Consider the following 23109-nt stretch of genomic DNA (forward strand, 5'->3'; position numbering starts at 1 on the left):
AAGTAACCTTGAACACAAAAGATAACCCAAATACATTCCAAAAGCACAGCCAAGAGATAAACCCCTCTCATCCTCCCGTGAAAGATGAAACACGCATCCAGCTAATGACATGCGAAACGTTACGATGTATCAAAGACATTGAAACGGCGAACATGACACCAGTAAGGTAACGCTCAAGATCCTGCAAGGTAGACTTCAGCAATTCATGGAGCGAGAATTGCCAGATGTACAAGCTGGGTTTAGAAAAGGCAGAGGAACTAGGCACCAAATTGCCAATATCTGCTGGATAATGGAAAAAGCCAGGGAGTTTCAGAAAAACATCTATTTCTGTTTTATTGACTATTCTAAAGCCTTTGACTGTGTGGACCATAACAAATTGTGGCAAGTTCTTAGTGGTATGGGGATACCAAGTCATCTTGTCTGCCTCCTGAAGAATCTGTATAACGACCAAGTAGCAACAGTAAGAACAGACCACGGAACAACGGACTGGTTTAAGATTGGGAAAGGAGTACGGCAGGGCTGTATACTCTCACCCTACCTATTCAACTTGTACGCAGAACACATCATGCGATGTTCTGGGCTTGAGGAATCCAAGACTGGAGTTAAAATCTCTGGAGGAAACATTAACAATCTCAGATATGCAATGATACCACTTTGATGGCTGAAAGCGAAGAGGAACTGAGGAGCCTTATGATGAAGGTGAAAGAAGAAAGTGCAAAAGCTGGCTTGCAGCTAAACCTCAAAAAAACCAAGATTATGGCAACTAGCTTGATTGATAACTGGCAAATAGAGGGAGAAAATGTAGAGGCAGTGAAAGACTTTGTATTTCTAGGTGCGAAGATTACTGCAGATGCTGACTGCAGTCAGGAAATCAGAAGACGCTTAATCCTTGGGAGAAGAGCAATGACAAATCTCGATAAAATAGTTAAGAGCAGAGACATCACACTGACAACAAAGGTCCACATAGTTAAAGCAATGGTGTTCCCCGTAGTAACATATGGCTGCGAGAGCTGGACCATAAGGAAGGCTGAGAGAAGGAAGATCAATGCTTTTGAACTGTGGTGTTGGAGGAAAATTCTGAGAGTGCCTTGGACTGCCAGAAGATCAAACCAGTCCATCCTCCAGGAAATCAAGCCAGACTGCTCACTTGAGGGAATGATATTAAAGGCAAAACTGAAATACTTTGACCACATAATGAGAAGACAGGACACCCTGGAGAAGATGCTGATGCTAAGGAGAGTGGAGGGCAAAAGGAAGAGGGGCCGACCAAGGGCAAGGTGGATGGATGGTATTCTAGAGGTGACAGACTCGTCCCTGGGGGAGCTGGGGGTGTTGATGACCGACAGGAAGCTCTGGCGTGGTCTGGTCCATGAGGTCACAAAGAGTCGGAAGCGACTAAACGAATAAACAACAACAACAAGGCTGGGAATATACCTAGTACTCCCTCCTCCTCCTCTTTCCCCCACAACAGCAACCCTGTGAGGTGGGTTGGGCTGAGAGAGGGATCGGCCCAAGGTCACCCAGCCGGCTTTCATGCCTAAGGTGGGACTAGAACTCTCAGTCTCCTGGTTTCTAGCTGTAATGATTGATTATTCTAAAACACTCTCAGACTCATGAGCAGGAATTCAAAGATATTTGATTTATTAAAGAATAGTATGCAGGATCACAAAGAAAGCTGAGAATGATAAAAGCGCGCCAAACGCAACCTAAAAACCCTCGGTGCAAAGGAGATCCCTCCCCCCGTAGAATCTTCCCAGGCTCACAATCCCAGGTGCTCCTAACGGCTTCTGATAGTCTGCGGGCAAAGGCCTTGAACAGAGAACATAACCCAGACACATTCCATTGTAATGAACACAGATACAGAGCTTGGTACAAGGTTTCACAGCAGCTCCCTCCCAAACAGAAATGCACGTCAGGACCATGGCATGTGAAACATTACGATGTACAGTGCACATTGAAACAGTGAACATGACATACTGCCCCCCCCCCAAAAGAAAATACTAAGCAGCAGGCTTCAAAGGGTAAACCAAGTGGAAACGGTGAATTAAATCAGGAGCATTAATGTGGCGAGCTGACACCCATTCAGGATGAGGAAAGTGTTTCCATCGAACCAGATACTGGAGGGTGCCGCAAAGCTTGCGAGAATCAACAACCTCCTTGACCTCAAAGTGCTGTTGGCCGTCAATCATGATTGGAGCAGGAGGAGGAGGTTGGGGATGCCATCGGGAGGAGTGGTGGACAGGCTTGAGCAAGCTGCAATGGAAAACAGGGTGCAAGCATTTCAAATTGTGAGGCAGGTCCAATTTAACAGTAACTGGATTGATAAGACCAACAATAGGGAAAGGACCAATGAACTTGGGAGGAAGCTTTTTAGAGGGTTGTGGTGACTTGATAAATTTGGTAGATAGATACACCTGATCCCCAACCTTGAAGTCGTGTTGCAAGGAACAATGCTTATCAGCTTGAAACTTGTAAGCAGCCTGGGCATCAGCCAAAGCCTGTTGAATCACCCGCCAGGAATCAGCCAGCTTAACAGCCCAGCCAGAGGCAGAACATGTTTGGGAAGGGGGTTGTGGCAGTTCAGGGATGGGAACAAAGTCGTGACCAGAAACCACACGAAAAGGGGTTTGCCCGGTGCTTTGATGGACAGCATTGTTGTAAGCCACTTCAGCAAAAGGCAGTAACTCCACCCAATCGTCCTGATGGTAGTTAATGTATGCTCTAAGAAATTGTTCAAGGGTGGAGTTTAAAATCTCAGTAGATCCGTCAGTCCCAGGATGGGATGAGGTGGACAGCGCCTGTTTGGTGCCAATCAATTTTAAAAATGATTTCCAAAACTGGGAAGTAAACTGTGTCCGGCAGTCGCTGACCAAACGGGAGGGGCTACTGTGGAGGCGGTAGATGTGGATGAGAAATAGGCACGCCAATTGCGGGGCAGATGGGATGGATGCACATGGAATGAAATGTGCTTGTTTGGAGAAAAAATCTTTTACAACCCAAATGACAGTTTTCTTCTGACTGGGAGGAAGATCCACAATAAAATCCATAGAAATCTTGTCCCAGGGATGGGACGGGTTGGCCACAGGCTGCAGAAGCCCCTGTGGTTTTCCCCCCTTATGTTTTGACATTGCACAAACAGGACAGGAAGCCACATAGTCTTTTACATCACGTCTCAAGGTAGGCCACCAGAATTGATGATGAACCAAATGCAATGTTTTAACAAAACCAAAATGCCCAGCATGTTTATCATCATGGGAACGCTGTAAAATGTCAGGTCTTAAAGTTTCGGGTACATAAAGGCAGTGTTGCACCCATGCCAGACAGTTTTCAAAAGAAACAGTGTCTTTATTAGCTAGCAACCAAGTGTCAGATTTCAGCGCCTGGAGAAAGTCTTTCTGTAACTGGCAAGGAACTTGCACTTTCCGCTTCCCAGACAGGGCTGGGGGCGGGGTTGCCTGTGCACGGGTCTGGCTCCGAGTGACAGCAACCAAAACCAGTTGTGGTTCAGTGAGAACAGTCCCAACCACATCTGCCACCTGGCCAAGGTCCTGAGGTAAACGTGTCAAAGCATCGGCCAGAAAGTTTTTCTTTCCCAGAATAAATTTTAACTGGAAGTTAATGCGACTGAAAAATTGAGCCCAGCGAATTTGTTTAGGACTGAGATGCCGGGGGGTGCGGAAGGCTTCCAAATTCCTGTGATCAGTCCAAACCTCGAAAGGGCATTTAGCGCCTTCCAGGAGGTGACGCCAGGCCTCCAAAGCGGTTTTTACAGCAAAAGCCTCCTTTTCCCAAACATGCCACCGGCGTTCAGTTTCAGAAAATTTTCTGGACAGATAAGTGCAGGGTTTTAAGTGATTTTCAGAATCTCTCTGTAACAATATAGCCCCAACTGGGGAGTCAGAAGCATCGACTTGGACCACAAAGGGGCGTTCAGGATCAGGGTGCTGTAGAATAGGCTCAGCAGTGAAGAGGGTTTTCAACTTCTCAAATGCTGCCTGGCATTCAGGTGTCCAATTCAGCATGGCCCCAGGGTGTTTTACTTTGCATGTCTCCCCCAAGCCCTTGGTACGGAGTAAATCAGTGAGGGGCAAAGCAATCTCAGTGAACCCCTGGATAAGTTGGCGATAGTAATTACTGAACCCGAGGAAACTTTGCAATTGCCTCCGGGTGTGGGGACATTCCCAACTTAAAATCACCTGAATTTTTGCAGGGTCCATTTCAATGCCCTTGTCAGACACCCGATAGCCCAGATAGTCAAGTTGGGTTTTGTGAAACTCACATTTGGAATGTTTGGCATAGAGTTTGGCATCTCTAAGCTTGCTTAACACCCGTTTGAGGAGGTGTTCATGTTCCTCCTCAGTTTCAGTGTAAATGAGAACATCTAAATAAACCAGGACCCCTTTAAACAAATGATCATGTAATGATCATTAATCAATTGCATGAAGACTCTGGGCGCCCCTGCCAACCCAAAAGGGAGGACTTTGTACTGAAATGAACCCAGTGGGCAATTAAAAGCGGTTTTCCACTCATCTCCAGCTCGTATGCGGATGCGGAAATAGGCTTCATGAAGATCGAGCTTGGAGAAAATCTTGCCCTTAGACAAGTGAACTAACATGTCCTTCATGAGCAGAAGAGGGTACTTGTTGAGAATTGAGACGGAATTTAACCCTCGATAGTCCATACAGAGTCGAAGCGTGCCATCTTTCTTTTCCCAGAATAGCACAGGGGCCCCAACTGGGGAATTAGCAGGTTCAATAAACCCCCTTGACAGATTTTTGTCAATAAAGTCCCATAATGCCTCAAGCTCCTTCTGAGTCATTGGATAAATTTTTGGCTTGGGCAATTGAGTGTTGGGAACCAACTCTATTGCACAGTCAGTTTTCCGATGTGGGGGTAGCTGATCTGCTTCCGTTTCCCCAAAAATGTCTGCAAAGTCTTGGTATCGATCAAACAAGCCTTCTAAATGTGCCAAGCTAGGGCGCGGCGTGGCGATTGCAGCCCTTCCAACCCCTGCATGTGAAGCTCTCTCTGCTGTAGGAGCTTGGTAAAACCCATCTTTAAAAGTCACAGTTCTGTGTTCCCAGTTTATATATGGGCTTCAATAGGTCAACCAGGGGATCCCCAGAATTACTAAGGGATTGCCCACAGGTGCTACTACGAATTTTAAAGTCTCACGGTGGCTGCCCATTTGCACTGTGACAGTTCCAGTGAAATGGGTTGCCGCCCCCCCCCCCATTGAACCATCCAACTGTGTGAAGATCAAAGGCTGCTGGAGGGGGAAGCTAGGCAGGTCCAAAGCAGCAACCAGATCAGGGTGAATTAGACACCTGGAACACCCAGAGTCAACTAAAGCCCAGACTTCTGTAGTCTTTGTGCGGGAGCCCAATTTCACTTTTACTGCTAAAGTGGGACAGTTAGCACTCACCATAGCATCCTCGTGCCCATCCTCCTCCACCTGCCCGCAGGCGCTCTTCATGGCAGGTGGCTAGCGTTTCCCACCGGCTCCTTAGAGTCATCTTCAGCCTCTCCCAGGAAGTAGAATACTTCCTCAGCGTCAGCTGCACCCTTGGCTGCTGTCATCTGCCACGAGGGGTGGGGCAATTTGGCCGGCAGCTTGCCTGCTCGATCTCCAGCCTTGGCTTTTGGGCAATCAGCTGCTCGATGCCCTTCCTTTCCGCATTAGAGACACTGACCCCTCGCATAGCGCCGATCTCTCTCCTCTTCCCAGGCTCTATAGCCTGGCCGGGCAGCAGTTGCAGCACTTCAGGGTCCCCTCATGGTGGCTGGTGGTTTTTCAGGTCGTCTGGTTTGCATGAAGGTATGCTGGGCATGCTCAGCCTTGCTGGCCATACAGATCCATTCGTACAATGACTCTGGGTTGTCTCTACACAACGCCCACTGTAGGACATCCCAGTTGAGTCCCTCTTTAAACCGTTCTATTAAGGTTGACTGAGACCAGTCAGGGATTTTCCCAGCTAAAGCCTTAAACGCCAGGGCGTAATCAGCTACAGACAGCTGGCCCTGGGTAAGATCCTTCAGCGCCTTCTTAGCTCTTGCCTTGGCCAGAGGATCCTCAAAATGCAGCTTTAATGCCCACATGAAGTCCTTGAAATAATCAAGTGCAGGGGAGTCAGCCTCACTTAATTGAACATACCAGTCAGCCGCTCGGCCCTTCAACTTGGTGGCAATGGCAGTTATCTTAGCCTCTTTGGAAGGGAAGTATGCTCCAAACTGCCTCATGTAACTTTTAGCATTGGTTAGAAAGAAAGATAACTTGGTTGGATCCCCATCAAACTTGACAGAAAAGTCTCTCACCCCCACTCCTGTTGGAGTGGAATCAGTGGCTGCTTGAGTGGTTGGGCCCCAGGTTACAGTAGCTCTCCCTCTTCAGGGTGGGGACACTGGTGGTCGAGCGCTGCGGGGTGGAGATTCATCCCGGAGCCGTCTCTGGCCCCGCTCCACCGGCAGTCCGGATGGGAGGATGGGGGATGGTTGCGTGAAGCTGGGATCTCCTTTGCGCCTCTCCTGCCCCTCCAATGATAGAGACAGGTTTCTTAACATGTACTCCATCGTTTCTATTTTGGCCTCCATCACTCTTAGCCTTTCAGGGGTTTGAGATTCCTTCCTCCCTCGCGTGTTAGGCTGCCTCTCTGTTGATACCGTGGTAGATTCTACATCTGGGGTCAATGGGAACCGATACTTCCAGGACGCCTGGGACGTCCCTGGCTGGGGTTCTCCCATTTCATCCCAGGTGATCAACTCTGCAGGCGATTTGCTGGGTGCCGGTTGCTCTGGTTCTCCCCCATCGTCAGATTCCTCCACCTCAGGGCTGGAACTCGAATCCTGCCGGAAATCTGAAGGTTCTGGGGTGAGGCTCAGTTCTCCACTCTTGACCGTTGACTCGGGCATCAAGCTAGCTGGCTCCTCAAGTCCCCCGGTCATGAGCTTGGACTCGGCCATCGTTAACCATTTTCCTTCACAAGAAACTAATCTTGGTAGGAGCTAACAGTACAACTTTGGTGATTCTCAGCTTTATGTAATGATTGCCTATTCTAAAACACTCTCAGACTCATGAGCAGGAATTCAAAGATATCTGATTTATTAAAGAATAGCATGCAGGATCACAAAGAAAGCTGAGAATGATAAAAGCGCGCCAAATGCAACCTAAAAACCCTCGGTGCAAATGAGATCTCTCCCCCCGTAGAATCTTCCCAAGTTCACAATCCCAGGTGCTCCTAACGGCTTCTGATGATCTGCGGGAAAAGGCCTTGAACAGAGAACATAACCCAAACACATTCCATTGTAATGAACACAGATACAGAGCTTGGTACAAGGTTTCACAGCAGCTCCCTCCCAAACAGAAATGCGCATCAGCGCCATGGCATGTGAAAGGTTATGATGTATACTGTACATTGAAACAGTGAACATGACACTAGCCCAGCACCTTAACCACTAGGCCAAACTGGGTCTGATATGGATGCAAAGGTTCAACATGATTGTGGAATGGTTTCCTGGTACCTTGTAACTGAAGACGCCATGACCTATAATAGACAATGAAAGAGATTTTATGCATTTTGTTACTGGATGCTGCTGATTTCAGAAAGAAAACGCTTCAAACTTCAGTCGCAAGAACAAAGTGACTTCGCTCATTTGGCAACCACCAAACCACCCTCCAAAATGTTAAGGGCAGCCCTTGGTCACTGAAAGGTTGCCCACTTCTGCCCTGATAACTTGGTTTGTTTGGGCCTTAGTGTACCGTCTGAAGCTAGCTAATTATGATTTGTGTACCAAACCATGGTTTAGAATGATGTGCATCCTAGGTGACTCTGCATTTCTAAGAAGTGACAGGTACATTGCTTTTGGGTTCAGTAGAGAGGCTGACTGGTGCTTGGCCTGTGTGAGTGCTTGTTTGGCATTTTCCCCAGAGCAAGAAAACCCCCAGAGATCATTCCAGGGACTTCAACAGCAGCCGAGGATGACTTAAGCCTGCCACTCTCATGAGTTGGGTGAGATGAAGGGAACACCATGAGGACATTACAGAGGAAAGAGGCTGCCAGGACATGTTTGTACCAGGGTTAAGTGCAAGCAGGGAAAGGTCCCAAGTCCAAAATTGCCTCATCCATTTGGCATTTTGTTGGCAACACTTTTCCATCTTTTTTCAGTGCATCGGTTTTTCAGCTGTTCACTCCAATTTTCCAGCACTTGGATTTCTAAGCATATGTTCATTGCAACATGAACACAAAGGATAAGAGTACAGGCTTGCCTCAAAGATGAGCTGAGAGACAGACATAGTCAAAACAATGAAGTTTATGTCAGTTTCACCAGTACTGTATGTACTGTAACATTTTACTCTAAGTTCTTCTGGTCAGATTTGCTGGCAGCAATGGTTACAAAATGGAAGAGGGGATCATTGACAATTTCCCGGGAAGTCCTCTTCCTCCAGGGCAGGGTTTCTCAGCCAGGGTTCTGTGGAGCCCTTGGGTTCCACGAGAGGTCCCTAGGGGTTCCCTGGGAGATCACAATTTATTTTAAAAAATATTTCAAATTCTGGCAAATTCACATTAAAGAGGTAAGTTTCATTCTTTATTTTTAGTTTAAGAACACTGTTAATGCATATATACAAATATATAATAGTTTTGTAACTTCTGGCCTATATCTGAGCCTGAATGTGCAGGGGTTCCCTGAGGCCTGAAAAATATTTCAAGGGTTCCTCCAGGGTCAAAAGATTGAGAAAGGTTGCTCCAGGGGTTTTCCACTGAAAATTACTTACAATAATCTGATATTAGTCAGGCTGTCCAGTTCAGGAGCTCTTAGCTATTCTACTTATGACTGCTCCTTTCAGGTCAGCTGTAGGAAAACAGAAAGAAAGGGGCTCCCGATTCCCCCACCCAGAGCCCAGAAATACAGACAAAACAAATTTTGTACTAATCCTGAAACACAAGAAGTAACTGTGCAACAGTGCAGTCTTGCATGTGGGGAAGGTTTAAATGAGAAATGTTTAAGCTAATGAAGCCAGCTCTGTAGATATATTTATGCATATGTTTTTTGTCTCCAGAAGCAGAAGGTGGCATACAAAGTACCCCTCCTCCAATTTATTCCCACAACAACCTTGGGAGATAAGTTGAGCTGAGAGAATGACTGCCCCAAAGTCATCTGGTAAGTTTCAGTGGCTGAAGGTGGACTTGAACTTCAGTCTCCCCAATCCTACTCCAACATCTTTATCACTATATTACCCTGGATCTATAAAAAGGAATTTATTGGGGAAAGTGGGAATACCAGAAAATAAGAGAAACAACAATCACACACAAAGAATTCAAAATAAAATCAGTATTCAGCATAGTTAAACTAGTTATTTATTATCTCTTTGAATATGCTTTACAGTTTCAACATGTTCAAGGTTTATTCCAGAGATGATGATTGAAGAGAGAATATCTGGGCCTCCTGTATGGATGTTGTTAGGCAGCCCTCCATTCTCCTTTCTTCCTCTTTTTCTCTGAGTACTATTCTCAGTTTTATAGAATACAGAGGATAAGTAGAAGCGAGAGACTGACTATTGCTTTGACTGATTTAGCAAAATGTTCTGATATCCTGGACTTAGCTAACACATAAAAAGATATTTAGTGACTAAACTCAGCTTCCTAACACTACTTGGAGGAATTATAAAACTTGCTGTGAAATGGGGTGGTATAAATGGGATTGCACAGAAGAGGCCTCTTTTGTTAGGAACTGGGGAGAAGCAAAAGCTGAATCAATCCCATTTATTCAAACCTGTTGGCTTGGGGTCAATTTATCAGATGCTTTGGGGGCTCTGATACTAAAAGCATTACTAGTTGCAGGGATGTCTTAAAGTATCCAGTTCTACTCTTAACAAAATAGGATTTATTCTAGGCTATGTGCATAAAATTGTAGCCTTAAAACCCCAGTGATTTCTTAACATCATCCTATTCTGATTAACTTCCCTCCTAGATTCAATATTCATGCAACACACTAACTTACTCCATTCATTCATTCATCTTGGTCCACACCACTCATGGAGTCCCAAAGTTGCTAACCTCATTTTAGCCTAGTATGTTATGTGGACCCAGCAGCTAATAGGTGTTTTTTGGATTGTTGCCCTATCAACTTCAGGATGCTTAAGCTTGGATGGATTTCCTTCTTGTTTTAGGGCTAAAGTAGGCTTTACACAGCAGGCACATAAACTTATTCCCAATTCCCTCTCTCTAATGAAACTCAGCTACAGAAAAGTACAGTTGCTGGGAAAGAGTGACAGAAAAGAGGCTCCCAGCCCCATTAAATGGAGTTCTCTTTAATGCTTTCTTCTGGATTCTTTTAGATGTGAGAGGGAGAGAGTAAATATGGGTTAAACACTCCAGCTTCTTTCTCACTTCTTTCTCCCTAGCCATTGCTTCCTTCCTTGAGATGGTTTCCACACTTGCCATATAATGTCTAAGTGCAAAGGAGCATTTTAAGTCTGACCGTGTTTTCAATGTTTGGAAACACCAGCCATCCTCCTGAAAAGCAGACCGTGGAATGGAAGTTTCTCTATTCTCTCTCTGCATATGTCTGTGTTCAATGCATCATTCAGTTAACACGTGGAGAATGGGCTTCAGGCTTATGTGATTATGTGCCACCAAGTTGTTGTCAACTCTAAGGACCATGCATTCTCCATGACGATCTGTCCCTAACCTGGTCTTTCAGGTCTTCCCATGGTGCACTCATCACCACAGTAACTGCGTCCATCCACCTTGCTGCTGATCGTCCTCTTCTTCAGGTGTATGTGCTGCACAGAAATCTGTTCCTTGTGTCTCCACTTGCCTGTTCTCCCGCCTTCGCAGTTTTAAGCCCCACTTTTTTCCTTGCTGGGGTCTCTGCCCTGCAGCAGATGCTGCTGTGCATGTAACTTTCATTTGCAGCTGCTTATGTGCTGCTGGTGCCAGCTGGAGAGCCCCTGATAATTTTTTTGCTGACACATCAGAAATATATGTGTTAGGAGCCTTTCACTATTATTATCACATTATAGCTTTTTCTGGCTCTCTCGCAAGATGGTAAACAATAGCTGTGTTTATTGGAGGTCATGAATTCATGAATACACACCTCTGTGTGTGGTCTGCCAACAACTCTGATTTTGTGTTGAGAGAGGAGTGAGTGAGTGAGTGTGAGAGAGAGAGAGAGAGAGAGAGAGAGAGAGAGAGAGAGAGAGAGAGAGAGAGAGAGAAATAAATGCAAATCCAAAGGCGCAAGCTGACTTCTTTTGACATCATCTTCTGTTGACAGACCCTGTTTGCCTCATTTCCTAAAATGACACATCAGAATGCAACAACTAAACATGTTAAGCCAGGTTGTTTATTGAGATGTTTAGGTCAGTTTGATGGAACTTTGTTTTCCTTTCTCCACTGAGGAAGGCTTGTAGAAAACTATCCTGGAATGCAAAATTGGTACATATTTTGCAGGAAACACCAACAAGCCGGAGTCATGTTTCTGGCCAGCTTGTATTCATGGATACCCTTTAAAAAATCCATGAATGAAATTCCTCCATTCTGACAAACAGTTCAATATGTTTTCTTCTGCAGAGCAAAAGTTCTCTTCTGCAGGGATTCTCAAACTTTGGGTCTGGATCCTCCAGGGGGATCACAAGCAACTTGGGGTGTGTGTGTGTCTTATTTTTCTTTAAACCTGATTCCACTTTCACAGGCACAAAAGGAGCATGGTCAAAATAGGCTCCAGCAGCCAGTTGTGGCATCCCAGAGTTTGAGAACTGTGATACATCCCGCAGACTGAAATGTAAATATTAAAGATTGAATTTCTTTTCTTGCCCAACCCAAACCCAATAAACTCATTAGTTTTATTAATGAGAAGTCACACAAAATCAGTCATCATTTTAAGAGTTACGGTACTACTAAATTTGAGAGCCCCTCCTATATGAGAACCCTCCCCTTGGAAAAGCAGATATAGTAGTTTCACAGAGGAGTAACATTAGGGATGGAATGGGAAGGAATTGCTTTGATTTCCATTTGAATGCCAATTCAGTAAGAAAGCCACATCCTTCCAAACTGTGCAAGCACTTTGTCAAGAAAGAAAAGAACATTATAGAAAAAAGGCTGCCCCCACATATTTAGGAGAAATATCTGCAGAAATCATTGTATTTGCAAAAGCTAGAGTAAAACTACAAACAAAAAAGTGTGTGTTTAGAGAAATGTCCACTGAAATAACAAGGTATTTTACTGTACATTTTAATGAAAGTATCACAACCTTGTATGAAGTGGGATGAACCACACTTACAAATGGAAAAAGCCCAAGGGAGCAGATTCACTCATTCCAGATGTGAAAGGAGCCACATGAATCAGAAATAGATTTGTATTCCATGCTGAAGATCTGGTTTGGTGAGGAGGATCTCCATGTCATCAGAAAAGGACAAAAGAGGACAGGGAGCTGCATAAAGCTGACCAAGCTATGAGACAAGACAAGGGGACTGGGTGCCTGCTTGCTCTGCTTGCTCTGCTGTCCAGGCCTTTGGGCTTTTCCTTTCCACAAAGCCCTTCGAGGAGAAGCCAACATAAAGTACGTGTCAACTCGGTGTTTCTGGCACTAGAAAACAGCAACGATCTTCCTAAAAAAATGAAAATGTTTAATGTTTAAAGGGACATTACGCAGGTGCACTTGTGCAGTCCCTGGAATAGGCTGACAGGGTAGCCTGCTGGTCTGGCCTCTGAGGCTAAATCTTGGCAGAGAGACATTCTGTCTATTACACCTTTTGGCCATGTTTCCAGAGGGAGGTGGGCGCAGGACGGTGCTGTCCTCCTTGAGGTTCCAATGTACTTTCTTGATTTCATCTATTTTTATTGGTGGCTCGAACGGCAGTAACAATTTAGTCTTGAGAGCCAAGCTAAACAAACAGGGTTGGAAAAGCTTAAAACCAAACACTCTGTTCCTGTTGGAAACAAGGGCTTTTTTCCTTTTTAAAATCCCACTTGAGCCCTTAAATTGAAAGGACCTGGCGTCTCCTTAAAAGAGAGCAAAACAAGCAGAATCTCAGATCCTTGAGGACTACCAACTTGGCTGAGGGACCAGCTCTGGATTTAAAGGATGGCTGCAAAAAGGAAGCAAGAGGTAGTGCTACTGCTGCACTGAGAGGAAAGTCAGAGGAGGCGGTCCAGCAGACAACTCTTCCCAGCATGTGTAATCCACACCTCATCAACCACCCTACAGAAGTATAATTTTGTTTATTCTAAATTAAAATATAAAGTTGCCTTCCAGGTGAGCTCGGCTCCTGATGATCTCATGGACCGTTCATGTAGTTTTGGCAGCAACAGGACAGAAATGGTTTGCAATGGCCTTAAACTATACCATTTGATGGCAACTTTGGGATGAGCCATGGGGGTGGCACACAAATGGGGCACCTCTTGAGATGCCACTTATGCTTCTTGGCCCTGAACCAGGTTAACTGTCCTCAAACTTTTAATGTGCTTGTTTATGGCCACTTGAAAATTGCTGGGGGTCTCAGCAAAATACTACATTGTTTGGTGAAGTCCTTGGTGCCCCCTGAGCCTGGTTGTTTGCTTGCAGACGTTTCGTTGCCTGACTAGGCAACATCTTCATTGCTAGCAGGGGGAGGGGTTTGCTGCAGAAAAAATACTTGTCCTGTGGTGGAGGCCTGCCTGCGTGCAAATTCCTCCTATTTGCATGCTTTCTGAAGCATTTGACACCCATGTGTGGTACCAGTAGAAGAGAATATCTGTAGCTCAGGGTTGAACTCTGGAGTCCAAATGGGAGCAATCTGCAACATGGTAGAGGGCTAGGTGGGCTTTGGATTTTCTGGATACAAAGCTCCTTATATGCCACCCATGCCACACCCCATTGGAGCCTTTCCGTCCTCCAAAAGCAGTAGGCTGGAAGGCTAGCAGGGAGAAGAGAAAGAGAGTTTGATGCCTGATCTTCCTCCCTTCCCCCTCCAATTCCAGAGGGACAACTCAGGGTATCCTGTGCCCCTCGGAATTATTGATATCATCATCATCATCATCATCATCATTGTTATTGTTATTGTTACTGGCAATGAAGGAGGAGAAAAAAGTGGGATATTTTGCTCAAGCTACCAGAAAATATGCTAAATATCTGGATAAATATGTACTGTGTATCTGGATGTATACACACTGTCTTGGTGATGAGGAGACAGGTATGGTTGACCTGGGACAAGAGGAAAGCCTTGGACTCTGTTAGGGAGTTTCTCCTTTATTGCATTTACCCTCTGGCCTCTGTTAGACCTCCAAGTATTATCAGTCAAAAGGCATTAATAGTTCTACTGCTGAATGGATTCTGGAAAGAAAAGGCAGAAGGAGGGTGGGACAGAAGATGATCAATGGCAAGTGATAATACTGGACCTCCCCAAATATTTTATAATTAGGTCAAGGTGATAGTAGAAGCATGGGTCCATTTCATTCTTGTGTAACAGATACAAGTGGAGTAGATGTCTACCTTTTTGCAAGTTGGGGTTGCATATACCTTCTGTAACATTTTGCAGGATGTGTCCTCTGTTACGCATATTTCTTTTTTAGTGGATGGAACTTGGGCCTTCCCCATAGCTGAGATCTTAGAGACAAAGAAAAAAGTTGCCTTCCAGTCTTCCCCATCCTGGTTCTGTCCTGATCTATTGGACCGCAGTTCGAGAATTCTTAGGCCATGCTGGCCCCACCTTTTAGAACTGTAGTTTCCTCAACTCTGTGAGAACAGCAGGTTAGAGGAGGCTCTAGGCGTTCTTGTCGTTTCAGTTTCTCTCTTATTTCAGGGAAGATTAGATCTTTGTGAAGGAACAGGTGTGGCCCTCCACCAGCCTTCCCATTCCAGTGCCTAAATATGGAGCAGAAAGAAGTATGAATATTTCAAATGGAGAACTAGAGGTACTCATCGCCCACAATAGTACTGGCTGGCATTCCCTACTCCCTCTGTATATCATTAGTATGTGAAAATGGAAGAAAATGATATATTTGTGTAAGCAGCTGTGGGACGAGGTTCCACTCCCAGGAAGTGTGATCTAAAGTGGGTGGAAATCTGCCACTTTCATCCAGGGTATCCTTTTCATCTCTGCCGATGCTCCCCAGGAGAGGATCTTTTAACATTTCTGGATCTGCCAAATAGTTCCACTCAGTCTCTGTTGGGCTTAGATTTACCCCCATGCCACAGGATGCCACTGCAGCAACCCCAGGGCACAAGCTGCAAGTAGAAGCAGGAAGAATCCTTGAGAAAGACGGGAACGATCGCCAAGATGTATGGTTTCAGGAAGGCAGATGTTTGCCCAAACAGGAGGCGTCTGGATTCTTTTCGTTACCGCACCTACTTGATTTCTCTTGTGTCTGATTGGGATGAGGAAGCTAGCATGCTTGAGCTAAAGTTTAGCTGGATAATATTCCTTATAGTTTGTTTGTTCATTAAATGTAGACCTCCCCTTTCTTTCAGGAACACAAGGCAGTGTACAGAGGATTCTGTCCTCCAGTTTTATTCCTACAAGAAACAACTTTAGGAGTTAAGTTCAGCTCAGAAGGAGAGAGGGACTGATCCATCACAATCATAGTTTCTATGGCTCAGGGTGGGCTTGAACTTGGGTCTCCCATGTCCTTAGTCCAGCACCTTAATGGTTACACCATGCTGGCCCTCTAAGGCTGGCTACATGGTTACAACATTTAGCTGATTCTCGAGCTAAGGAGGATTGGCCATGGTTATTACTTGGATGGTAGACTATGTGGGAATTATGGGGCTGTGGTCTAAAGTGGGTAGCTGAAAGAAAAAAAACATTGGAAGATGGCGATGACCGATCATTTCTATAATGGTGCCAAACCTACAGGAATGCAGTCGCTAGGAGCTGAGTATCAGCTGAGGGCATTTTTCCCTTTCCCCTCTTTTCCCCTTTCCCTTCAAGGGATGCCTCCAATGTCTGACATACTTGTTCACTGTCTTTTAGCCACTTCAACCCTGGATTCTGCTTTATCTTCAACCAAAGCCAATTCTTGCCATGCTCAAATATACACAAGAGGGTACATATAATAGGTAAATCAGTCATCTATTATGCTAGGTTCTGTAACCCCTCCAAAATTTTTGAATAGCCTGTTCACCATTCTGAAATGAAAAAAGCAGCGATCTCTATTTAATGAGCGTATGAAGTTGGTTAAAAACAGCAGCTCTTTTTAAGGACAGGGATGGAGTGTAATCCAGCCATAATATTTTCAGCACATGGAGCTATTTCTTGGAAGGGCTATCAAAAGATTCCACAGTTTTGCCCTTGGCAGTGCCAGAAACAATTTTAAAAAGAAAAAGATTTTTTTAAAAAGTCTACCTTGGAAGAGGAACAACAAATAAACAAACAATTGCCAAGGAAAAAGAGGCTGTGAAACTTTGCCCTTCGCATTTCTTTTCTTCCTTTTTCCCTCGCCCCACCCCTCTGCCCTTTGGAAGCCAAATGTTCCTTTGAAAGAACTTTTAGCTCAGTACATTTCACTGATGGATATTTTTTTTATTTTCCTGCTTGGGAGTTTGTTTAATTGCTATTCAGGCTTAATTTTTCTGGATGTTCAGAGCATTTTTGGTTTGGTTGGGTTGTGTTCTAAATAGGAAAATAGGGCAAAATCTCTTGGGAAAGAAACACCTACTCTTTTCTTCTTTTTTTGCTAAACTAGCTGCTGAGATATTCACTGCACCCCGACATGGGCAGAAAAAGGAAAAAAAAATTGCAAGCAGACCATCAGGACTGGCTCAGACCCCACATCCCAACAAATGGGATTGGCGGTCTCTTCCTTGCATGTGTACAACATGTTTTGTTACTTCTCTCCTTTGGAGCTCTTACTAGCTGAATGTCCTCTCTTCTGAGAAAGCTCACGTCATCACAGTTGTTTGGCTCCTGCCACGTGGTGATTATCATGCCAGGCTTACACTGCTGTTTCACTTGTAGAGCAATTGTAATGCAGAGAAGCCTTTTATTAGGAATTGTTTGTTATTAAGAGCGTTCATTGGGGCTGTGTTGAGGAAATGTGTTTTGGAGGCCTAGCATCAGTTTCCAAGAGTTAAGCCACTGGAAGGTATCAGTTTACCTGTGTTTTGTAGACTTATTCTCTTGGATCAACACGATCAACAGGTGGGTGGGTTCAGCCCTGAAGGTCATCGTGTCAGAAGTCTATTGCTGAGTGCTGGATGGACCACCACAGCTGAGTGATGTAATTTAGATGTCTGTGAGTTGGCACAGTCTCACAGTGAGGCACGATGGTGGCTGCTAGCAATAAACAAACAAATTGGCTGAAGACCACCTTGAACCCAAAATATACCCATCTAGAGGAAAGTGCCAGTTGTTTTGCCTTATGAATTAAGGCTATAGTTTCAGGCTGTGCGGAGTTGAAGTAATTGCTTTGCACCTCTGCTCAAAGTTTGATGAGATCATTCAGTTTCTCCCAACTCAAGATGCACGGAAGGATTACCCACCCTTGGAAGAGGCTGCCAGTTGCATTCCTGTATAAGTCAATTTTGGCTTCCTTCTGATCAGGAACCATACTAAGAATGGTGACTCATGCTGAAATATAGGCAGGTGGTCTCCTCTGAGGATGTGAGTAAGTCTTGCTCTTTTGTTCTCTAAAAATAAGTCATTGGAGCATTAGGAGCACTGTGGTCCTCCACTTTTAAATTGGAAAAAAAGTACTGCAACCTTTTGCATGCCTGTTCACCCTTAGGCTGAATCAGATCAGCATGTATGTGGTTGCAGTCTAAACTTTAGGCTAGCCAGATTATTTTTGACTTAAGTATACAGACGTTGCTGTACTTCTCCAACTAAATAGTTGTTCCACATTGGATCCATTAGTGTGAAGGGCAAAGAGATCAGGACATTTACCACTGGGAAATGCTTCTTTAAGTTGTAAATACTATATTAAATTTGCAGAAAAGAGCCCATGCAATGCCATCAATGTTTCTTTGCATGCATCAGTAGCTGTGAATGCATATTTATATTGTGCGTGTTAACGAAGCTCATCGCCAACAAATTGCTTCTCAGGCATCTGGAAACTTTCATTACTAATTGGTTTTTAGAATGTGGCTTAAAGGACATCATTAACATACAGTTCCTCATCCTGTAATGAGATAGAGAAAGGGTGATGAAGGAGATAGTTAGCAATCCCACTTCACTTTTACTTGTTGCTATGGAATTCCTCCTCCTTCATTTTTCAATCCAACGTATTTTGTTGATTTTTCCTCACACTAAAAGTGAGGATCAGGTGAATGTCCAAGAGCCTTCCTGAATCTGGCACCCTCACATTGCATTGTACATCGACTCCTAGAATTCCCAGCCAGCATCTGGAGGGTGCCAGGACGGAGAGGGGTGAGCTACAAGATGCATTTGCCTTCAGAGGGTGTGACTGGTTAACGTTAGCAAGAATCCAAGGGGGCATCCAGACAGAGGATTCTTTGTGTTACCAATCAAAAGTCATGGTGCAATTATACCTTCCTTCCCTCTTCCAGTGCAATCCACATAGTTAGAAAAAGAGGAGGGAAAAAACAGTGGGAAAACACAGCTGTAAATGAAAGATGACAATGGGCACTTCTACACTATTACTGTTTTCATGCCTTAATCTCTTAAAAGCAGCATGAAGGTGACATGCCATTGACTTCACTTAAGCCACTTTAGAAACTGTAAGAACAAGGAGCAAAAAATCAATGCCATACTTGAGCTGCCACATATTGAATCATAGAATCATAGAGTTGGAAGGGACCTTGAAGGTCTTGGTGCAACCCCCTGACCAGGGCAGGAATCCTCAAACCATGCCAGGCAAATGGCTGTCCAACCTCTGTTTAAAAACCTCCAGTGATGGAGCATCCAAGACTCCAGGAGGCAGGCTCTTCCACTGCTTAATAGTTGACAGGTCAGGAAACGACTCCTTATTTCAAGTTTGGATCTCTCTGTATAAAGCTTGTACCCATTCTTGTCCTAATCCCAGGCACTATAGAGAATAATCCATGCCCTTTTCCCTGTGAGAGCTGTTCAAGGCTGCTATCATGTCTCCCCTTAGCCTTTTCTTCTTTAGCTTAAACTTACACAGTTCTTTCAACCGTTCTTCATAGGATTTAGCTCCCAAGTCCCCCATCATCTTTGCTACTCTTCTCTGCACTCTTTCCAGTTTCTCAGCATCTTTCTTGTATTGTGGTGACCAAAGCTGGACACAGTATTCCGGGTGCAGTCTGATCAGCCCAGCAAAGCAGAACTATCATTTCTTGTGATTTTAACAGTATATCTCTGTTGATGCAGCCCAAGATTGCATTGGCTCATTTGGCAGCTAAAGCATGCTGTTGGCTCATGCTTAATCAAGTAAGAAATCCAGATTCTTTGCACAAGTACTACTGCCAAGCCAGGTGTCACTTACCTTCTACCTGTTTTTCCTACTCAAGTGCATGTCCTGCCACAACAACTAATGCCTTGCTCCCATTCCATGTGAAACAGAAGTAAAATAAACAGTCTGTATGCCATATTGATGTTGTTGCTTCATGTTGCATTCATTTATCTAGCTTTCGGGTGGGGTGGGGGGAATTCCAATGGTTTTTATGAGGGAAAGCTGAAAAGCCATCATGCCTCCTTTCCATTTTAAGGACCTGGTAGTTTGGCTGAAGAAGGTGAGGGGAGAGAGGAGTTCATAAAAATGAACGTCAGGCTAGAAACTGGGAGATGGTGAGTTCTAGTCCCGCCTTAGGCATGAAGCCAGCTGGGTGACCTTGGGCCAGTCCCTCTCTCTCAGCCCTAGGGAGTAGGCAATGGCAAACCACTTCTGAAATTTGGCAAGAAAACTGCAGGGACTTGTCCAGGCAGTTGCGAGGATTCAACACTGACTCAAAGGCCAAAAGAAAAAGGAGAACAGCCTACTCACCACTAGCTCCAGAGTTGCAATGTCTCCTTCACATTGAGCCAGAACTATTTGAAACAATGCAGATTTGATTCTGGAGAGGCCTACAGGCCATGCATGGAGGTGCCCAATGTCTGATTTCCCTTGGCCCTCCATGATATCCCCTGGTTGACGCATGGTGATCACGTAATGAAAGCCACTCCCAGAGCTTAGCTCTCCCTCCACCACACACAAAAAGAATTGTCCAGTATAAAGAAAAGCAGTTGAAATGCGCCTGTTCTTTCAGTTTAATAATGGAGAGGGGGAGGATAAGCATGATTAAGATGCTGACAGAAACTTGAAATGAGAATTGTCTACTTGAGACAACTAATGGACTGCTCTCCATTAGATTATCGTTACCATGACTCCATTGTCTTTAGGGGTATAAATTAAAAGTGGGGTTATGACTCTGTCTTGTGGTGCATTGCTTGATTCTGGGGCAATCTGGAAGACGGAAGGTTGCTGCACTCCCCAGCAACAGAGATGCTGCCTTGAGCCACTTCCCAGAGCAACAGGGAGTTTTGTGGCAGAAAAACCAGAAATACTATAACAGGGTTTAGGTTTGGCAATGCATAAAAAAAAAAAAATCATACCCTCTGGGCTTCTTGCCAAGGGACCTGGCTGGAAGAATTGATCATCTACTAATGGGCCATCCCCTTTTATTTTGCAGGGCCACCCCTTTTAACAGCCCAGAGCACCGTTCACACTGATATGTAACCCTTAAGCAGAGCAATTCTAGGATGAAGGGGGAGCTGCACTGAAGAGAAGTGGCCCTGCGGTTAAGAATCTACCTTGTCCTTCTCCAGCCACAAACTCAGTCATCAGCTGAAAGATCTGGGTGCTCTCTAGACTTCACCTCCCAACATTCTCTGCCAGCACACCCTAAAATTACCATGGCTTTCCTGATCTGAATGAAACTCATGAAGCACATGTACTTTTCTCTTACGCGGCATGTGTTTTTCTTTCCGAGGTCAGCGCTCTGCTCTCCAGCTCCTGGAACACCGTTCCAGAGGCCAGAGGGCTGCAGCCTTCAGGGTGCCTTGTTCTGAATTTAGCAAGTGCTAGCACTATTTGTTGTTGGGATGTTCCATGAGTGGTGGAGTCCCAGCTTGATTGCAGCTCTAACCCTTGTCAGACTGGTGTTTGCAGTGATCTCCCCCTGCTTCCTGGGGAGCTAGGTTAAAAGTAAAGGTCTCCAAAGCAGTCCGGTGTAGACCCCAAATGAGCAGCATCAATTCTATGTCAGCCCAAGGTCTTGCTGGCCCTGATTACATATGCTAGAACAAGCATTAGACCCACTTTCCTCCAGATAGTGTTTTTGTGGTGGTCTCCTTTGCACCATGAGGAGAAAGAGCCTCTGCACATGTAGTGAAGCAAGGCTCTTGATCCTTCTCTATCAGACAAGTGCCCAGAGGGCTATGATCTGCAGGAGAGCATCTGGACCTATTTTAGAACACAAGGACTGAACCCTATAGCAGTGTTACGGTTGTGGAGTCCACCCCAACCCCAAAGGGGATTGTGGGACATGTTTTATTTTGGGTTTTATTACATTTTATGATTGCTGTTTCTCATTTTGTGGTTTTAATTGTGTGCCACCTTGAGTCACTTTTGAGAAGGGGGAGGGCTTAAAAATTACCTAATTAAATAAATAAGCTGGGGTTGGCAGCCTCAAGGTGGCCACATCCAACTCATTCTTCTCAAGAGAGACCAACAAATTGGGCCTCTGCTGCTCACCCAGTTTGGCAGAGGCCCATGAGCTGAGCAGCAGCTCACATATGGTTGGTTTAGTGCCTTGCCGCCGTGATGGTTTCCAAGGCCAAGGATAAGACTGAAACTTGGAAGTCAACATGCAGGCCTAAAGGCAAACAGAGCTGCTTTGTGCCTCCTAAAGCAGTGGAGACTTGCCACTTGCACCACCATCTCTCACTTGGAGAAAAGACACAACTCTTGAGTGCTGGCCAAGGTCAGTCATGGAAGCTGAAGGGTGGGCCCATTTGCCTTCCCTCCCTCTCCTGAAGGCGAGCAAAAATGCATGTCCCTCTCCCTTTCAATTTCACCCCCGTCTCATTTACTTTAATTCAAAGTGTGCTTTCTCCTCCCTCCCCCGCCCCCCCACTTGTTCTTCCTGGTTGGCAAGAGAAAACGCTGCCAGAATCTGACACCGTTCGATGCAGCAAATAATACTCCCCATGCCAAGGCACACATGGCCAGTCCTTCAACACTGCAAATTCCCTTCTCATGACACCACAAATTGACAACTGGGTTCTTATTTCCTCAGGAAATTTCAAATGGCTTTTGAAATGAAGTGGAATGGGCATGATCCAGCTTCTCAGACAAGCCACTACATGTGGGTAGGAGAGAGATTCCCACATGGCTTAATAAAGTCATTGGGCCTTGGCTGGATAGCACAAATATACAAAAGGAGGGGGCCTGGCTCAGCGCACTGGCTAGAAATGTTGGCTTGTCTGCCCAGTTTCAGAGATAAGTTCATCTTTGCAAGGCCTCCATTTCCCAAGTGTTTTAAAACTTTGATGGAATTCCAGGGTTTGTTTTTTAATGAGGAGAAAAATGTGTGATTTCAGCAATGTTCAAAGTTTTTTTTTAAAAAAACCATTTATTTATTTATTTATTTATTTATTTATTTATTTAATGTATTTTTATTCTGCCACACCCCACAAAGACTTGTGGCACTATACAAATAAAATAAAAACAAAAACAAAATACCAAGGGATCAAATTTATTGATCTAATCAACAAAACATACCCAAAGCACCAACCTGTAAAATCACAACTTCAACAGGACTAGTACAACTAGTATAATTAGGTACACCGATTTTTTAAAGAAAAGTTTTGTTCGGTTCTGGAATACTAATTAGTGTGTCCCTGAGTTCAACTCATGTTGAATTTAACAATGAAGTAGTTTTAGTAGGTTTATTAAAGCAAGTCAGCCAAGACAAAACACAGCAGTACATAAATACTTCAGAACACATTATATTAGGCAATACAGAAAAAAAACCTAAATATTCAACATTGCTTAGCTATCAACAGTATGTCAAAAATATTCAAACAGTCCTAATTCACTAATGAAGACAGGAATTCTAGCAATTGATCTTGTTGGATATACATGTGAAAACTCTGGATGATCTTGGATTCCCAACTGGAGGCAGCATTAATTTCTGAGTGACTTACATCATTGACAATGAATGATGAATGCT

Source organism: Candoia aspera, chromosome 2 (assembly GCF_035149785.1).
Source record: "Candoia aspera isolate rCanAsp1 chromosome 2, rCanAsp1.hap2, whole genome shotgun sequence".
NCBI classification, from domain to species: Eukaryota; Metazoa; Chordata; class Lepidosauria; order Squamata; family Boidae; genus Candoia; species Candoia aspera.